The sequence below is a fragment of the Agelaius phoeniceus genome, chromosome 7 (genome assembly GCF_051311805.1).
Source record: "Agelaius phoeniceus isolate bAgePho1 chromosome 7, bAgePho1.hap1, whole genome shotgun sequence".
Taxonomy (NCBI): Eukaryota; Metazoa; Chordata; class Aves; order Passeriformes; family Icteridae; genus Agelaius; species Agelaius phoeniceus.
Window position 1 is genome coordinate 7,473,831 of NC_135271.1, and position 5,370 is coordinate 7,479,200.

At 63.6% G+C, this 5,370-nt stretch overlaps 1 non-coding gene across 1 annotated transcript; it reads right to left on the reverse strand.

Moving 5' to 3' along the window:
- Positions 1-4,521: 4,521 nt before the first annotated feature.
- On the reverse strand, positions 4,522-4,673 carry LOC143694559 (5.8S ribosomal RNA). Its single transcript, XR_013183138.1, has one exon. It is a non-coding gene; the product is annotated as a 5.8S ribosomal RNA (ribosomal RNA).
- Positions 4,674-5,370: the final 697 nt, after the last annotated feature.

Sequence of the window (5,370 nt, forward strand, 5' to 3'; positions counted from 1 at the left end):
GGGTTAAGTAAAGGTGGCCCGTCCACCTTGGACAAATCCGGTTAAGCGGTACAAGTCCGGTAAGATTGGTCCGAGTCAGGTGGTATTTAAGGCGTTGTGAATTAAATTTCCTGTCCCTACCCACTATGAGCTACCTAACTGGCTTGTGGCTGCCTTGCGAACCTAGCTACCGTCTAGTTTATTAAAATATAAAAGTAATAAGTATACATCTATCAATAAACATTGCTACAAAAGATACCCCCCAAATACAAAATCCTGCAGATCTGACCTATACAGTTCTAAAGAAAAATTCACCAGCAAGCCCAATTCATTTTCTGTCAATTTGGTGGTTGTAGATGTTACAAAATCATCTCGGGAGGTCTGAGTGCGCACTGATACTCTAGTAAGGTGGAACGGCCGCCCCCAGTTTCCTTCTCCGAGGAACGGATTTGGATTTGGAATAGCCGAGTCATGACCGGATTCAACATCAGGAACGGATTGGGTGGTCAGACCACCTCTGAACCCGTCGCCCCTGTCCAACCGGTGGGCCAGGTTTCAGGTAGTAAGAGAATCATAGTTACTCCCACCGTTTACCCACGCTTCATTGAATTTCTTCACTTTGACATTCAGAGCACTGGGCAGAAATCACATGGCGTCAACACCCGCCTCGGGCCTTCGCGATGCTTTGTTTTAATTAAACAGTCGGATTCCCCTGGTCCGCACCAGTTCTAAGCCGGCTGCTAGGCACCGGCCAAGGCGGGGTGCCAGCCCAGGGACCCCCTCTGGGGAGCCTCCCCCGCGCTAAGCGCTCGGCTGGCGCCGGCCGCGCGCGCGCCGGCCGCACATCGTGGGAATCCCGCTGGCGGGAACCGACGGGGTGGCGGCGCGCAACGACAACGGCAGCGGCCGCCACTGGAGCGCTGGCTGCGGCAAGGTGGAGGGTGGGCGGAGGGGGGGGCGGGTGGTGCCCGCCGCAGCTGGGGCGACCCACGGGAAGGTCCCGGCGCACGTCCAGAGTCAAGGCTGCCCGTGCCCTCCCCGGCGGCCGGGCATGCCATGCAGAGTGCACTCACCCGCATGCGGTGCCTCGTCCTGCCGCGGCAGGCACCCGGCCCCGCTTCGCGCCCCAGCCCGACCGACCCAGCCCTTAGAGCCAATCCTTATCCCGAAGTTACGGATCCAGCTTGCCGACTTCCCTTACCTACATTGTTCCAACATGCCAGAGGCTGTTCACCTTGGAGACCTGCTGCGGATATGGGTACGGCCCGGCGCGAGACTTACACCCTCTCCCCCAGATTTTCATGGGCCAGCAAGAGCTCACCGGACGCTGCCGGAACCGCGACGCTTTCCAAGGCGCGGGCCCCTCTCTCGGGGCGAACCCTTTCCAGGGTGCCCGGCCCTTCACAAAGAAAAGAGAACTCTCCCCGGGGCTCCCGCTGGCTTCTCCGGGATCAGTTGGGTCACAGCACTGGGTGCCTCACGGCACCCGTCTCTGCAACTCCGGATTCGGGGATCTGAACCCGACTCCCTTTGCTGAGGGCAATGGAGGCCATCGCCCGCCCTTTTGGAACGGCGCTCGCCTATTGCTTAGGACCGACTGACCCATGTTCAACTGCTGTTCACATGGAACCCTGCTCCACTTCGGCCTTCAAAGCTCTCGTTTGAATATTTGCTACTACCACCGAGATCTGCACCTGCAGCGGCTCCACCCAGGCCCACGTCCCAGGCTTCGAGGCGCACCGCAGCAGCCCTCCTACTTATCACGGCCTTGCCCCCTTGGGCATCGCACTGCCGGCAACGGCCGGGTAAGGGTCCGACGCTCCAGCGCCATCCATTTTCAGAGCTAGTTGATTTGGCAGGTGAGTTGTTACACATTTCTTAGTGGATTCCGACTTCCATGGCCACCGTCCTGCTGTCTAGATCAACCAACACCTTTTCTGGGCTCTGATGAGCGTCAGCATCAGGCGCCTTAGCCCGGCGTTCGGTTCATCCCGCAGCACCAGTTCTGCTTACCAAAAGTGGCCCACTGAGCATTCGCATTCCATGGCGTGGCTCCATGCCAGCGAGCCGGCCCCCTTACCCATTGAAAGTTTGAGAATAGGTTGAGATCGTTTCGGCCCCAAGACCTCTAATCATTCGCTTCACCGGGTAAAACTGCCCATTGCCGAGTCCCAGCTATCCTGAGGGAAACTTCAGAGGGAACCAGCTACTAGATGGTTCAATTAGTCTTTCGCCCCTAGACCCAGGTCGGACGACCGATTTGCTTGTCAGGACCCCTACGGACCTCCACCAGAGATTACCTCTGGCTTTGCCCTGTCCAGGCATAGTTCACGTTCTTTTAGGTCCTAGCACAGACGCTCACGCTCCACCTTCCCGGCCCCGTGAGGGGGCGGTGGGTGAGACAGGCCGGTGGTGCGCCCGGGGCTGCCTGGAGTGACACGTGCCCTGGGATCCCACCTCAGCCGGCGCGCGCCGGCCCTCACCTTCATTGCGCCGCGGGCTTTCGACGACAGCCCCTGACTCGTGCATGTGCTAGACTCCTTGGTCCGTGCTTCAAGACGGGTCGGGTGGGTAGCCGACATCACCGCGGACCCCGGGCGCCTGAGTGAGGCCTGTCAAGCCTGGCCCAGCGGCGCTGCGCGATTGGGGTGCACTGAGGACAGTTGGTTGACAGTGGCGCCGTGGGTCTGCGGGCTCGGCCCCTGCACCCCTTCGTGAAACGCTGCGCTGCGGGGACGCTGCCCCCACCCCCCCATCCCCCAGGAGGGGGAGGGCAGGGGAAAAGCGATGCCCCCCACCACGGCGCCGCCAACGGGGCGGGGAGGAGGGCGCGGCGGCAGTCCTCTTCCTCGGCCCCGGGATTCAGCAAGACCTGCTGCCCGGGGGCTGTAACACCCACCACCACTCGCGTGGCGCTGGGCGACCTGCCCGCCGGAGGCCTTCCCAGCTGACCCAGAGCTGGTTGCGGTGCACCACCGTGGAGGAAATGCGCCCGGCCAGGGCTGGCTGCTGGCTGGGCGGCGGTCTCTGCACTGGCCCGCCCCCCCCACCCCCCCCCAGCTCGCCCCATGCATGGGGTTCACCCAGGGGACAGAGGGGAGGCGGAGGCGAGGATCCGCCGAACCCGTGCCGGCTGATCGCAACTCACCAGGTTGAATCCTCCAGGCGGACTGCGCGGGCCCCACCTGTTTACCTCTTAGCAGTTTCATGCCCTCTTGAACTCTCTCTTCAAAGTTCTTTTCAACTTTCCCTTACGGTACTTGTTGGCTTTTGGTCTCGTGCTGGTATTTAGCCTTAGATGGAATTTACCACCCACTTTGGGCTGCATTCCCAAGCAACTCGACTCCGAGAAGCCCTGAGCCCGGCGCGCCGGGGGGCTGCTACCGGCCTCACACCATTCGCGGGCTGCGGCCTCGATCACAAGGACTTGGGTCCCCCGAGAGCGCCGCCGGGGAGGGGGGCTTCTGTATGCCACATATCCCGTGCCACACCGTGGGGTGGGGATTTAGCGCTGGGCTCTTCCCTCTTCACTCACCGTTACTCAGGGAATCCTTGTTAGTTTCTTTTCCTCCGCTGATTAATATGCTTAAATTCAGCGGGTCACCACATCTGATCTGAGGTCGCAAGCCCAAAGCTCGGCCACGCCGCGCAGGGGGGCGCGCGCGACGATGGCCGCCGTGTCTCCCCCACCCGCTATGCCGCCAGTCCCCCCTCCTCTCTGTGCCCCCGGAGGGAGCCAGAGAGAGAGAGCGCGCGTGCGCACGAGCGAGCGACAAGGAGACGGAGAGCCCCATCTCGGAGACGAGAACCGAAAAGGGAGTGGGGCAGAGACGGCCCCGCGTGGGAGGACCGGCCAGGCGGTGGTGCGTGCGATGGCCTCGGCGGGGAGAGAGAGAGGAGCGATGGCGCCCCTCGGCACGCCCCGAGACCGCGACAGAAGAGGAGGGGGCAGGGGAAGGGAGGACGGGGTCGGAACAACCATCCCCGGCGCTCTCGCCACGCGCACGCACTTGGAAGCAGGGCACGGTACCGCTGCAGTTCCCACCCACAGACAGTCGCCTGTGCGGGGGGACGCTGGGGGCGAGGCCATGCCTCGCCTCCCCTTCTCGTCCTCTTCTTTTTCTCTCGGCCCTTGGCAGCGCCTTTCAACGCCATCTCTCGCTCTCCCCAGGCTGCCGCGCCACCGCATCCACAGCACGGTCCCGGTGAGGACAAGCTCCGCCCCAGCGGCTCGCTCCGGGAGTGGGGAGCTACGGAGCGCTCCCCAAGTCTGCATTTAGGGGGACAAAGGCCCTGCGTGGCAACGATGACGACCGCGACGACGAAGATGCCCGCCGGGCCGCAGTGAAGGGATCGAGGCCGCCTAGGGAAACGCTTCCCTCGCTGAACCCCTGACCGCCTTCCCTCCTGGCACTGGCGGGACGCCACTGCTGCCACCGCCACTGCCGCCGCCACCGCCGCCGCCCGCTGTGGGTGACAGGCCTGAGAGGCGACCCCAGCCGTGCCGCCGGAGTGGCCCCTGGACGGCGATTGATTGTCAAGCGACGCTCAGACAGGCGTAGCCCGGGAGGAACCCGGGGCTGCACGTGCCTTCGAATGGTCGATGGTCAATGTGTCCTGCAATTCACATTAATTCTCACAGCTAGCTGCGTTCTTCATCGACACATGAGCCGAGTGACCTACCGCTAAGAGTTGTCTGCCTTTTGGGCACTGCTCACACTGAGCGGCCACTTTTTTTGTTACTCTGGCGCCAAGGACGCGCGGGCGCGCGCCTGGCTTTGACCGTACGAGCACACAGAAACGAAAGGGGGAGTAAAAACCAACTGGAGCAACCCACACTCCGAAGGCCGGCCAAGACGTGGGGGAGCCCGCGCTCCTGACTGCCTCCCCTGTGAGGGGTGATGCCGACCTCACAAACGCCGTCCTTCGGAGGCGGACCAGGCGCCCGGGCTCGGCCCGGCCTCTGTGCTGGGGGCCACGCGGCGCGCGCTGGAATGCAGGAGGGCACGGCAGCCCGCCCGCTTCTCGCTTTCACGGGACGACACGCACAACACACACGGCAAGCAGCTGGGGGCGGGTGGCCATCGGCCCCTGCACACGCCGGCTCTCCCTCGGCCGCCAACGCCGTGGGCCTCGCGGAGCGCCGCTGCGCTGCTGCGCGGCTGGCTTTTCTCTTTCCCCACTGCACGACCTTCCCCTGGCTCAAGACGGCACGCGACGATGACCAGCCCCCGCCGGCATGACTCCTGCGGGACCGCTCCCCTGCAGGGCAGGTGAACGACTGGCGGATGCGCTCCGCCGCCGGCCCTGGAGGTGGGCTCCACCGAGAGCCGAGCTGGCATCGCCAGTGCCCAAGGCCTGCTGGACGGCAGACCCCGCTGCCGCCGGGGC